The sequence below is a fragment of the Ambystoma mexicanum genome, chromosome 11, assembly GCF_040938575.1.
Source record: "Ambystoma mexicanum isolate Mex_15411 chromosome 11, UKY_AmexF1_1, whole genome shotgun sequence".
In the NCBI taxonomy this organism is placed as follows: Eukaryota; Metazoa; Chordata; class Amphibia; order Caudata; family Ambystomatidae; genus Ambystoma; species Ambystoma mexicanum.
Genome location: NC_090934.1, coordinates 288,201,122 through 288,215,382, shown reverse-complemented (window position 1 = coordinate 288,215,382; position 14,261 = coordinate 288,201,122).

Here is a 14,261-nt window from a genome sequence, read left to right as displayed (position 1 = left end):
AAATGAGGAAAAATACTATTATTACTGCATTTACAAAACAGTTTGCAATAACACTGAAATGCAAAAATGGACAGCAGATGAAAGGCTCTGATGCATTTGTATGCCTGATTGAATCCATAAAACAGCAAGGCCTGTATTATGAATACATTCCATTGGTAGACATTGGTGAAGGATCTGTAAAAATCATGGTAAATAATAAAGGTTGTCAGGATATTCATTTAGAGGAAAACTCCCCATTGGGAATGGCCATACAAAAATCGCATTATACGGCAGATTTAAATAACATGGTGATTGGGAATATTCCTGAAAAATATGTAGATGCCAAGGGCGAGTTGCCAGAACACCTGGACTCTCAGCCCAAAGGAATATTTAAAATTCATTCTGTGTATCCTTATTATTCAAATGAGACAGTGTGTTGCCATCAAGAGGATTGCATAATATTTAATTTAAATGAAAATGAAACAGAAAATCAGCCCATTGAAGTGGAAGCTGATATGCCAAAATATTTAAAAGTGGCAGCTTTACAAAAAGACACAGCCACACAGTTAGAAGAAAGCGCCGAGATGCCCTTACCAGAAGATTTTCCAGAATTTTCCAAAATGGTAGAAGAGCAGATCTCCTTAGCGGATGCATGTGAAAGCAATGAAGAGAGGGACAATCTGAGGGAGATATTTATGGAGTTTAAGGATGTATTTGCAAAAGATGCTTATGATTGTGGTTTAACTGATTTACATGTGGCCACACTACCAGAAGGGTGTAGCAGAAACCCAGTGTTTGTACGCCAGTATAGACTACCGCTGGCATGTTTAGAATCATTGGCAGAGATTATTAAAAATTTGGAATCACGGGGAATCATCAGGCCCATTCATAGCACATCCAATACACCTATTTTAGGTGTATTGAAGCCAAATGGTCAATGGCGGCTGTGTGCAGACTTGAGAGAGTTAAATAAAAGAGTACCAATATCTAGATGGCCACTGCCATTCATTGATCAGGGCCTAGCTCAGGTACATGGTTCAAATGTATTTACCACATTAGATCTCACCTCTGGATATTGGTGCGTGCCATTGGCAGAGGAGATACAACATTTATTTTCTTTTACATTTGACAGGACTCAATATGCCTGGCTTAGATCTCCGTTCGGGTACATCAATAGTGGGAGTGAATTTGGCATATTTTTGAGAAAGGCCATGCCGGATGCAGCGGAAAGAGGAACAATAGTTTATGTGGACGATGTACTGATAAAAAATGAAAGCCTGAAAAGCCATTTTGATGAAATAAGACATGTACTTGGCCAATTGCAGAAAGCAGGCGCCAAAGTATCTTTGCAGAAAGCACAATGGTGCAAGAAAAAAGTGAACTTTCTAAGGCATGAAGTGACTGAACATGGGCTAAATCCACAAAAGAAGAAAATAGAGGCCATACAAAGATTAAAAGATCCTAAAAATGTGAAAGGAGTAAAAAGTTTATTAGGGATGACAGGCTATAACAGAAAGTTCATTGAAAATTATGCAGAAATCACTCAACCATTGACTAAACTGCTTAAACTGAATACTCCCTGGAAATGGGAAAAAGGCAGTCTGATGGAGTGGCTAAATTAAAGGAATGTCTTGTAAAGGCACCATGTTTAGCCTACCCCATAAAGGACAGGGATTTCTTTATAGAAATAGGTTTTTCTGAACATTGTATGTCAGCAGTGTTATCACAAAAACACGATTTGAATCACAAAACCATTGCATATGCAAGTAAGGCATTTTCCCAAGTTGAAATGAAATTTAATGAATGTGAAAAGGCCCTATTAACCACTGTGTGGGCGCTACAACATTTCCGCCCCATTGTTCAGGGAGAAAAGGTAATTATTGAAACAAATCATCAACCTTTGCAATTTTTAGAGAGTAAAAGAATTAGATCAGGTAATCTAGCGCAATCCAGAATCACTTCATGGACGCTAGCATTACAAGGTTTTCCCGTAGAAGTGAGATATGGACAAAATAAAAATAACCCAATTGCTCAAGGGTTAGCTGACTTACATGACTGTGCAGCTGAACAAATACCAAATGAAATGGAAGTAGAAACTAGTTTGCAGGAATTTGAACAATCACCACACAAAGCTTTTGATGAAAAAACATGCAAGGATTTGCCAACTGTATATGTGGATGGTTGTGCTTTTCACATTGAAAATGACAGTAATAAACAGTTAGTGGCAGGAATAGGAAATGTCTGGTTGAAATGTGAAGGTGTCCCCAGTATAGGGATGAGGATTGGAGATATGAGCAGTCAGGTGGCGGAATTGGCAGCCATATATAAAGCAATTGCTACTGCAGTTGATAAAAAGTTCAGTGAAATTGTCCTGGTGACTGATTCTGACTATGCACGGAATAGCTTTGTGGAGTATTTACCTGGTTGGAAAGCAAGAGGCATGGTTACATACAACAAAAAGCCACTTAAGCATGGAAAAATGATACAAGCCATAGACAAATTGGTGTCAGAGAATGAGTTAACAATATACTGGAGAAAAATTCGTGGGCATTTAAAAACACCAGGAGAGGATAAGGAGGGAAATGATAAGGCAGACCACCTGGCTAAGATTGGGGCTGTGATGGGAGAATTGCTACCTATTGATTATTTAATGGGTGAAATACAAATTGATGCAGTCACTCGTTCTAAAGCACCAAAGGAGGTAGATCAACCGGTGGTGCAATGGAGTCATGACACGCCAGACCAAGATTTGATTGAGGCACAAAAGAATGATCAAATTTTGGGAATCTTTTATAATCATTTGATAGACCCCGAACAAAATCCTTTAACAGAAAATGATTGTATGGGAAAAGAAGAGTTGAGGGTGCTATTAAAGAACAAAACATGAATTAGATTACAGGATGGACTCATGATTAGAGAGTCCATAATAGGACAAATACAGTGGGTAGTACCCCTTTCATTCAGAGGACTAATGCTACACCATGCACATGATGCCATAACCGCAGGCCATAGAGGTTCACAAAAAACATTAGAAATACTAAAAGATTATGCTTACTGGCCACATATGTCCCAAGATGTGGAATTATATACTAGAGGATGTCTAGTATGCACCCAATTTAAACCTGCTTCACCAATGCATAGAGCACCATTGATGAAAAGAGGCCTAACTCTCCCATGGTCAGATTTGCAAATAGACTATGTAGGTCCTTTAAAAAGGTCGAGCAGGGGACACCGTTATATTTTGAGTGTGGTATGTTTGATGTCGAAGTGGATTGAATGCATTCCTGCACCATTTTGTAGTGCGCAAACAGCAGCCACATTGCTGGTGAACCATGTGTTCTCAAGGTTTGGGTTGCCACAAAGAATTGAGTCAGACAGAGGAAGTCATTTCACAAGTACTCTAATGAGTAAGGTGTGGCAAATACTAGGTGAGAAAAGGAAACTACATATCGCATATCGGGCGGCGTCTTCAGGTACAGTTGAAAGAAGCAATAGGTCTGTTTTGGATATTTTAAAGAAATTTGTGGCAGAAGCAGGTTCCAGCTGGGATCTACGTTTACCGTTGGTTTTGATGGCAATCAGGTCGACTCCTGCCAAAACAACAGGTGTTAGCCCCCATGAGGTCTTAACAGGTAGGGAAATGGTGTTACCACAACACCTACTATACCGAACACATGAGCAAACCCTTGTGAGTGCATCCACAGTTCATGAATATATTGATGAACTGAGGAGGCATTTGCAACATGCATTTGCTTTTGTGCAGAGAAATCTGGAAAGAGCTGCTGACAGTGCAAAATCGTATTATGATAAAAAGACATCAGTAAAGGAATACAGTGTAGGGGATCAGGTATACAAGTTTCATTTTGGAAAAAGTAAACAGAAAAATTCTAAATTTCTAGCAGCCTGGCAGGGGCCATTTTGAATTATAGATAAGGTCTCTCCTGTAGTGTATAAAATTTTGAAAAATGAAGGTGAAACAGCAATAGAGCAGTTTGTCCATGTAAATCAAATCAAACCATGCCATCCCAGACATGAGATCAGGCAGCTTGAGCATGTAGAAACAGATAAAGTCCCTTGAACACAAAAAGAGAAAATAAATGGGTACAATCAGGAGGCAGTGACAAAGAAGTTAAAAAGTTGATTGTTATAATGGCACATAAACACTGTAACATATGTAAAAATATATAATATAAAATAAACAAATAAATAAATAAATAAATGCACATATAACGGAAGCTCATGGTTGGTGTGCAGAGAAAAAATGTATTAAATATTGAATGCTGTTTATGTGTGCTTGTTTTCTTTTAACTTGTGTTTAATTTCAGAAAAAAAAAAATGAAATATAGTTACCAAGCATGTTTTATTTTTGGGAAAAGGGTGAAGTTAGTATTGTGCTATGTACTTAATTTGTTTATTTTCTATTTGATTTAGAAAATTAACATTATTTGGTCGGAGGTTCCGGGATCAGAGGCCACGGGAGACGATGGAGTCCTGGAGTCCCCTGGATGAAGACCAAAAGATGCCTGCCTCCAGGTGGAGGTGAAGACAAGATAACCAGAATGCTAAAAAAGATGACTCCTATGGATCTAAGATTGCCAAGATGAAAGTGTACTTGAATGAACCAAATAACATCGCTGGTCGGGACATATCAGAGGCAGACAAGAGTGCTGACATATGGAGTTCCACGTATTTATTATTTTAATTATTTATTTTAATTTGTTATATTAATTATTTGTTTTGGTTAGTTGTTTTATTTCATTGTTTTAATTGACTTGAAAAATCTAAACTTAGAGTAATGCCAGTTCCACTGAGAAGGCAAATGTAGAACATTTTGTAAACTAATGAACTCAGATGAATACTGTATTGATTGCAACTTTTTCATTGATGCACATGAATATTCATTTTATTGGATTGCTATATTGTGAAAAGAAGAAAAAGAACAAATTGTTTTTAGGAATTGGCTTGGATCGTAGCCAGATTCTAAAAACAAAAGGAGGGTATGTAAGGATATTTGGCATGTTACAGCACAGAGTACAGCACTACTGCACAGGTAGCAAACAGCACAGAGTACAGCACTACTGCACAGGTAGCAATTTTTTTTTTTGCAGCACCACCACAAGGGTGCGGTGCATTGCTATATGTGTTACCAGATTAACAAGGAAAGACAGGCCATTCAGTCAAAAACGATTTTAACATATAAGATGCAAATCTATTTTTACAGTTAAAAGCACACGTGCACATTCAAAAATGCACACTATTTTTCACCTGAAATGCCTATGGTGCAAGAGACACATTTGAAAATAATAACTAACATTACTTATAACTAACCTGACTAATGAAACTAAAGTTAACATAATCCACTAATAAAAATGTGTCTCCACTGCAGAATTAGGCCTATTCTGAAAGTGAACTTTTAAACGCACATTCATTTTTTTTTTCTTTTCTCTGCTGCCCTGTCCACATAAATTCAGGAAGCAAAAGGGCTCGAAAGAACAGGAAATCAGTTGGTTACAAAGTATTACTATAAAAATGAGCCATTGTGTAGAGAAGGAGGAGATGGCATGATTGATTCTGATTGGAGCAGCGTCATAGCAAGTATCATGCTAGAGGGAGTGATCAGAGTTTTGCTGGGGGGAGTTTGAGGAGAGAGAAGGACAGTCAAGATTTGGCAGAGCTGGGAGAAGGACCTTTTTCCTGGTTGGAACATTCCTATCTGCAAAAGCTGAGAATTCCAGGCAATGACCCCGGTTTGAGAAGGAAAGGCACTCCTTTTCACTGGGGTTAATATTCAAGGGAGCCACATTCAGAAAGAGAACAGCTGAAGAAAACTCTGAATAGATAAGGTAATTACATAAGTGTGGGAGCTGAGTGTGTACGAGAATGTTCAGTCAGAGTAGGAAAGGAGATTCCGGTGCCTTAATCACACGTTAATGTTGCAAATTGTGTTCTGTTCTCCGCCATTTTTTTTTCAGTGTATCACAGACAATGATGTTAATGTGCTGTTTTATTTATTTCTGTAAAGAGTGAGATCGTGTTTAAATGCAACTTTTATAATACAGAAAAATATTTGAAAGCAGACGGGTGGTGTATTTTATATTTACCAATACAGTGCTGAGGATGAGGGGAGATTTTTAAGCAATGCAATTGTCATTTTAAGACAGAAGTGTGCATGATAATATTCAGTATGGACAGTTGAGAGTGATTGTTTGTAGCATAGCTCGTTGGAGGTACATGAGCCAACGGGAAGAGGGACTCTCTGAACATAGTTCCCTACCGTATATAAGGTAGTGGAAATTACCACAAAATTACCACATATAGCTCTCTGTCGTAAATAAGTCAGTGAGATCGCCCATGGTGGCACACTAACACTAACACTGAAAATGTGGTATTCCTAAAATGTAGGTCTGAGGTCTCTCTAGTGATTACACGAAAAATATAAGCAAAGATAAGGGATTCTGGACATTGGGGCCATAAATAAAACAAGGGAATTATGCTCATCAAAATACCACCAACCACGCATACCAACCACGCATACCAAATATGCATGTCTAGGTGCTAAAATAATGCATGTCCACTGTATTATTGTTGCACATGGCCAAATCTGAATACAAGGAGTGATTATTGCTGTTATTTTTCGGCGGTAATAAAATACCATCAGGCCCCAAATCTCCACAAAATACCCTACATATTTATGGTGCGTTGCAGGCCGGGAAAGTGATCATAGAGTACCTACTGGGCGTGACAAGTGTGTCTCACACTGCCATTTGCACATTAAAGGGAACCCATTTTATAATAGCAGTGTGCCACTAAAAACGAATTTCAGAATGTCACAAAGGGAAACCACATTCTCAGATCTAGTGCAATATTTAGAGGCAAAGTTGTTTGCACATGGGAATTGGTCGTCAAATAGCACGTTAGAATGGAGTAACCGCATTCAGGGTGAGGTGCAGAAAGAAAAACTAGACAATATTTTTGCAGAAGGCAGCAGAATTCAGGTCTGCCTTACAAGATTATTGAATGCAGCCGATAAAAGTGCAGAGAAAGACTGTTTAATACGGCTATGCGGCAAAATATGGTTTATTTTAAACAAGTCCCTGCGAATGCAAGAGAATGATACTCAGCTAATTAACAGGTTAAAGACTGAATTAGATGGGGCAAGTAAAAATCAGGAAATGTTGAGAGCAGAATTGGATGTATGCCAAAAAGACATGCAATTAAAATGCAGAGACTTTGATACTCAGTTATCCAAAAGCAAGAAACAATTTGAAGATAGTGAGCAAGAATTGGCACACTTAAAAGCCTTAGTGGATCACATTAGGCAGGATAAAGATGAGGTTGTTTCAGAAATGCAGATTTTACAAAAAGAACATTGTGAAAAAGAAGGTGATCTCCAGAGTGCAGAACAAGAAATGATTAAAATGATTCAAGAAAGAGACAAGAGAAATAAAGAGTTCAATGAATGCCAAATGCAAATGTGCGACATGCAGGAGGTGATTAATAAAATGAATGGTGAAAACAACTATTTGCAAGATGAAGCCAACAGACTCCTTAAAAAGTGTAAGGACTTAGAACAGCAAATGTGCATTCCCACGTCCCAGGAGAGGCGGCAGGGTACCACATTCAATGGAGTGGAGGTGAATTCTAGCTCTGCCCAAAGAGCTAGTGCTCCAGTGACTGGGCCGGTGACTGAACTTGGTTGCAGCGCCCTTGGGGGATTTGATACTCCCATTGGGGGCGGCCACCAATCTCATACACCTGAAAACAGGAGTGAATCACAAAATAGTGCAATTCCATGCATTGCAACAAGTAGCCCCATAAAAATAATGAAATCAATTAAAGCCCTGATCAAACCATTTAAAAAGGGAGGTGAATGCTGCATTGAGGATCACTTAGAAGCGGTGCATGGCATTTTTAAAGCACTCCAGATACCTAAGGAACAGTACAGACAATATTTTCATTTAACTTTAGATGCCCCGACGGCCAGCATCATATCGGGATTAAATGAACAGCTGAATATGACATGGCTGGAGTTTGAAAAAGAAATTAGGCATCATTTTTCTCCTTTTCAGTCATTGCAGGAGGCAAACAAAGTCGCGTACACAATTACTGCTGGACCTAATATATTCCCTCGCCAATTTTTACAAGACTTAAAAAGAGCATTTTCTTGCTTTGATGTATCTTTTGACTCAAATTCCAATGAGTTTAAAACTGCATACTTCTATGGGCTACAGAAAGACATCATATCCCAATTGGTCCGTGAATTTGACCGTGACAAGTCCCTTGAATGGATTGTACATCAAAGCACAAAACTATATGAGGTACTCTATTGTCAGGGTAGAGAAAGTGATAAAATGAAAGATACTAGACCTAAATCTAAAGAACCCTCAGCCACAGTAATGGAAATCAGGTCAGCCAAAATGTCCCTTGAGTCTGCTCAAAGCCAAGGTAAAAATAATGTGACACCTGAACAAAGGGGTAATCAACAAAGATCGCCATTTCCTGTACCAATGTTCCAATCACATGATCCTAGTAATAGAGAGAGCTACATCAGCCCTAGGTATTTAGTGGACAGACCCCGGGTAGGATACCGGCCTGATATGGCAGGTATGAACAATAACCAGAGACAAAATCAAGATCAAAAAAATGATGGTCCCTACCAGTCATTGGGGACACAGAGCAGATTTGATCCCAGCACCATGATATATGGTAATCAGGATAGGCCCCGATATGTGGATCGATTTACTGATAATGGAAATCAACATAGGGGCCAGTACCCACAATCTGAGAGACAGGACATGAGGCAAAACGTGAACTACAGTCCACGCCAGTACAATGATTCCCCACCAGGGGACTATAATCAAAGGATGGGTGCAACCCGCTCCCCTCCACAAATGAATCAAGAGTTCAGAAACCATCCCAACCGACATCAATCACCTGAAAGGTATCAGAATAGATCCAATCAGGGGGAAAACAACCAATATCGACCTAGGCCACAGACAAAATGACAGTGCCAAAATGACAGATTGCTCTGATATAATTTTGCATAACGACTCTGAGATGCCTAATGGATTAAAAATGAAAGTACCAGAAAATGAAATTGTGACAGAAAGTGCAAATACTTCTAAAAAAGAGGTACGGTTTAACTTAGAGCTAAATAAAACAGTAAAGATTTGCACAAATGAAAAAGAAACATTAGGAATTCCAAAAGAACAAAGGAACAGATTTAAGAAAAATGACTCATGCATGGGGAATACCAGTGAACAGGGAGTAAGTGGGGATGCTATGGCTCCTTCCCTGGGCAAGCAAAACAATGACCAAACACTGACAGAAAAAGGAAATACTCACAAGGAGGGTACAAGTCAATCACCTGAAGAATTCTTTGAGCCACATATTTTTGAAGAGGCTGAAAGGGCTGGTATCACACTAAATTATCACAAATGCACAGAATTAAAAAATGACAAATTGCTGAATTATGTTGTTACACATGTTCAGTTGGAGGATTGTAATGTGGTCTCTGATGTTACCCAGATGGATGGGCGAACAGTGGCCACACTCCAAAAAACCTCTGATCATGGAGAAATGAATAAAAAATCTCACGCAGAAATGGGTAAAAAGGAGGGAAAAATGTCTTTCCATTTACCAATGTGCTTAGCCAAAAGTGAAAAAGACCTGAGAAAGGTGAGCCCTGAAATCAGTAAGAATTCACATTTCTTATGTGTATTAGAGGAAGTTGAGGACAGATATTATGCACCCATCACTGTAGAAGAAAAATGCCACACCTTTGCTATGATTGACACTGGCGCACAGGCCACAATTATGTCCAAGGAGCTGGTAAAGAGTATCAATGAAGGGAGACCTCCACAGAGTCAGATCACAGTGAAGGAAAATCAAGGCCCAGTGCATAACTTTAATGGGGAGGAGGTGCCCATCATAGGTGTAACTGAGGTTGACATAAAAATAGGAAAGCACAGAATGAAACAAGAGGTATTGATCACATCTATTTGTGAAATTCCATTTCTGATGGGGACAGATTGCCTGAAAAGATTGTCTCCTCTCATAGATGGGGTGAATGGAGTGCTGTGGTCCTTAACCAAAAAACCATTGAGGCCTAAGAAACTAAAATCACAAAACAGCAATATAAATGAATGTCACACCGTTGCCAAAACAAATGATAATGTGGAGGTATATCTCCAGAATAGCTGCATACCTAGTGTCACTGTCATATTAATGTGTCAAGATAAAATGCAGAGTACAATGAAAAACTACCTGCACAAATATACTTGGACCCAAGGAAAAATTGGCAGACTGCCATAGATGAGCACACATTATGCTTTTATCTAAAAGAGAAAATGTGCAAACAGAATATTGCTCCTAAAACGGATTCAGAAAAACACATTACCACTCTGGCAGAAATACGCATGGAAGATAAGCAACCATGGGTTCATGTTGGTATAAATGACTATTTTAAAACAATAAAAGCCACTTTAGCGCTTGAACATGAAAGGAGTTTCATTAATGAGAAATTGTTGCAAAAAATAATGGAAAGGGAAGAAATCCCGAGATTTAGGATTAAAAACCAATATGTTTCTGGCTTGGACAGTCCAGACTTTGAAAACCGAATTGCAGGCAGATGCATGCTTAAAATTAGCATTGGGCAGAAAACAAGTTACCATAATGTATGGATAGTGAGTGGAGCACAAAATGAATTTTACATGGGAAATGACATCATGCACAGAATGTGTATGATGTTAGACTTCCTTAATCAAAAAATATGGTCACGCCTAGGTGGTCCGGCACCTGAATTTGAAGACAAAAGAACGGCTTATCATTGTGCACAACTGGTTCCTTATGCAATCGAATTACAAATGAGGAAAAATACTATTATTCCTGCATTTACAAAACAGTTTGCAATAACACTGAAATGCAAAAATGGACAGCAGATGAAAGGCTCTGATGCATTTGTATGCCTGAATGAATCCATAAAACAGCAAGGCCTGTATTATGAATACATTCCATTGGTAGACATTGGTGAAGGATCTGTAAAAATCATGGTAAATAATAAAGATTGTCAGGATATTCATTTAGAGGAAAACTCCCCATTAGGAATCTCCATACAAAAATCGCATTATACGGCAGATTTAAATAACATGGTGATTGGGAATATTCCTGAAAAATATGTAGATGCCAAGGGCGAGTTGCCAGAACACCTGGACTCTCAGCCCAAAGGAATATTTAAAATTCATTCTGTGTATCCTTATTATTCAAATGAGACAGTGTGTTGCCATCAAGAGGATTGCATAATATTTAATTTAAATGAAAATGAAACAGAAAATCAGCCCATTGAAGTGGAAGCTGATATGCCAAAATATTTAAAAGTGACAGCTTTACAAAAAGACACAGCCACACAGTTAGAAGAAAGCGCCGAGATGCCCTTACCAGAAGATTTTCCAGAATTTTCCAAAATGGTAGAAGAGCAGATCTCCTTAGCGGATGCATGTGAAAGCAATGAAGAGAGGGACAATCTGAGGGAGATATTTATGGAGTTTAAGGATGTATTTGCAAAAGATGCTTATGATTGTGGTTTAACTGATTTACATGTGGCCACACTACCAGAAGGGTGTAGCAGAAACCCAGTGTTTGTACGCCAGTATAGACTACCGCTGGCATGTTTAGAATCATTGGCAGAGATTATTAAAAATTTGGAATCACGGGGAATCATCAGGCCCATTCATAGCACATCCAATACACCTATTTTAGGTGTATTGAAGCCAAATGGTCAATGGCGGCTGTGTGCAGACTTGAGAGAGTTAAATAAAAGAGTACCAATATCTAGATGGCCACTGCCATTCATTGATCAGGGCCTAGCTCAGGTACATGGTTCAAATGTATTTACCACATTAGATCTCACCTCTGGATATTGGTGCGTGCCATTGGCAGAGGGGATACAACATTTATTTTCTTTTACATTTGACAGGGCTCAATATGCCTGGCTTAGATCTCCGTTCGGGTACATCAATAGTGGAAGTGAATTTGGCATATTTTTGAGAAAGGCCATGCCGGATGCAGCGGAAAGAGGAACAATAGTTTATGTGGACGATGTACTGATAAAAAATGAAAGCCTGAAAAGCCATTTTGATGAAATAAGACATGTACTTGGCCAATTGCAGAAAGCAGGCACCAAAGTATCTTTGCAGAAAGCACAATGGTGCAAGAAAAAAGTGAACTTTCTAGGGCATGAAGTGACTGAACATGGGCTAAATCCACAAAAGAAGAAAATAGAGGCCATACAAAGATTAAAAGATCCTAAAAATGTGAAAGGAGTAAAAAGTTTATTAGGGATGACAGGCTATAACAGAAAGTTCATTGAAAATTATGCAGACATCACTCAACCATTGACTAAACTGCTTAAACTGAATACTCCCTGGAAATGGGAAAAAGGCAGTCTGATGGAGTGGCTAAATTAAAGGAATGTCTTGTAAAGGCACCATGTTTAGCATACCCCATAAAGGACAGGGATTTCTTTATAGAAATAGGTTTTTCTGAACATTGTATGTCAGCAGTGTTATCACAAAAACACGATTTGAATCACAAAACCATTGCATATGCAAGTAAGGCATTTTCCCAAGTTGAAATGATATTTAATGAATGTGAAAAGGCCCTATTAACCACTGTGTGGGCGCTACAACATTTCCGCCCCATTGTTCAGGGAGAAAAGGTAATTATTGAAACAAATCATCAACCTTTGCAATTTTTAGAGAGTAAAAGAATTAGATCAGGTAATCTAGAGCAATCCAGAATCACTTCATGGACGCTAGCATTACAAGGTTTTCCCGTAGAAGTGAGATATGGACAAAATAAAAATAACCCAATTGCTCAAGGGTTAGCTGACTTACATGACTGTGCAGCTGCACAAATACCAAATGAAATGGAAGTAGAAACTAGTTTGCAGGAATTTGAACAATCACCACACAAAGCTTTTGATGAAAAAACATGCAAGGATTTGCCAACTGTATATGTGGATGGTTGTGCTTTTCACATTGAAAATGACAGTAATAAACAGTTAGTGGCAGGAATAGGAAATGTCTGGTTGAAATGTGAAGGTGTCCCCAGTATAGGGATGAGGATTGGAGATAGGAGCAGTCAGGTGGCGGAATTGGCAGCCATATATAAAGCAATTGCTACTGCAGTTGATAAAAAGTTCAGTGAAATTGTCCTGGTGACTGATTCTGACTATGCACGGAATAGCTTTGTGGAGTATTTACCTGGTTGGAAAGCAAGAGGCATGGTTACATACAACAAAAAGCCACTTAAGCATGGAAAAATGATACAAGCCATAGACAAATTGGTGTCAGAGAATGAGTTAACAATATACTGGAGAAAAATTCGTGGGCATTTAAAAACACCAGGAGAGGATAAGGAGGGAAATGATAAGGCAGACCACCTGGCTAAGATTGGGGCTGTGATGGGAGAATTGCTACCTATTGATTATTTAATGGGTGAAATACAAATTGATGCAGTCACTCGTTCTAAAGCACCAAAGGGTTAGATCAACCGGTGGTGCAGTGGAGTCATGACACGCCAGACCAAGATTTGATTGAGGCACAAAAGAATGATCAAATTTTGGGAATCTTTTATAATCATTTGATAGACCCCGAACAAAATCCTTTAACAGAAAATGATTGTATGGGAAAAGAAGAGTTGAGGGTGCTATTAAAGAACAAAACATGAATTAGATTACAGGATGGACTCATGATTAGAGAGTCCATAATAGGACAAATACAGTGGGTAGTACCCCTTTCATTCAGAGGACTAATGCTACACCATGCACATGATGCCATAACCGCAGGCCATAGAGGTTCACAAAAAACATTAGAAATACTAAAAGATTATGCTTACTGGCCACATATGTCCCAAGATGTGGAATTATATACTAGAGGATGTCTAGTATGCACCCAATTTAAACCTACTTCACCAATGCATAGAGCACCATTGATGAAAAGAGGCCTAACTCTCCCATGGTCAGATTTGCAAATAGACTATGTAGGTCCTTTAAAAAGGTCGAGCAGGGGACACCGTTATATTTTGAGTGTGGTATGTTTGATGTCGAAGTAGATTGAATGCATTCCTGCACCATTTTGTAGTGCGCAAACAGCAGCCACATTGCTGGTGAACCATGTGTTCTCAAGGTTTGGGTTGCCACAAAGAATTGAGTCAGACAGAGGAAGTCATTTCACAAGTACTCTAATGAGTAAGGTATGGCAAATACTAGGTGAGAAAAGGAA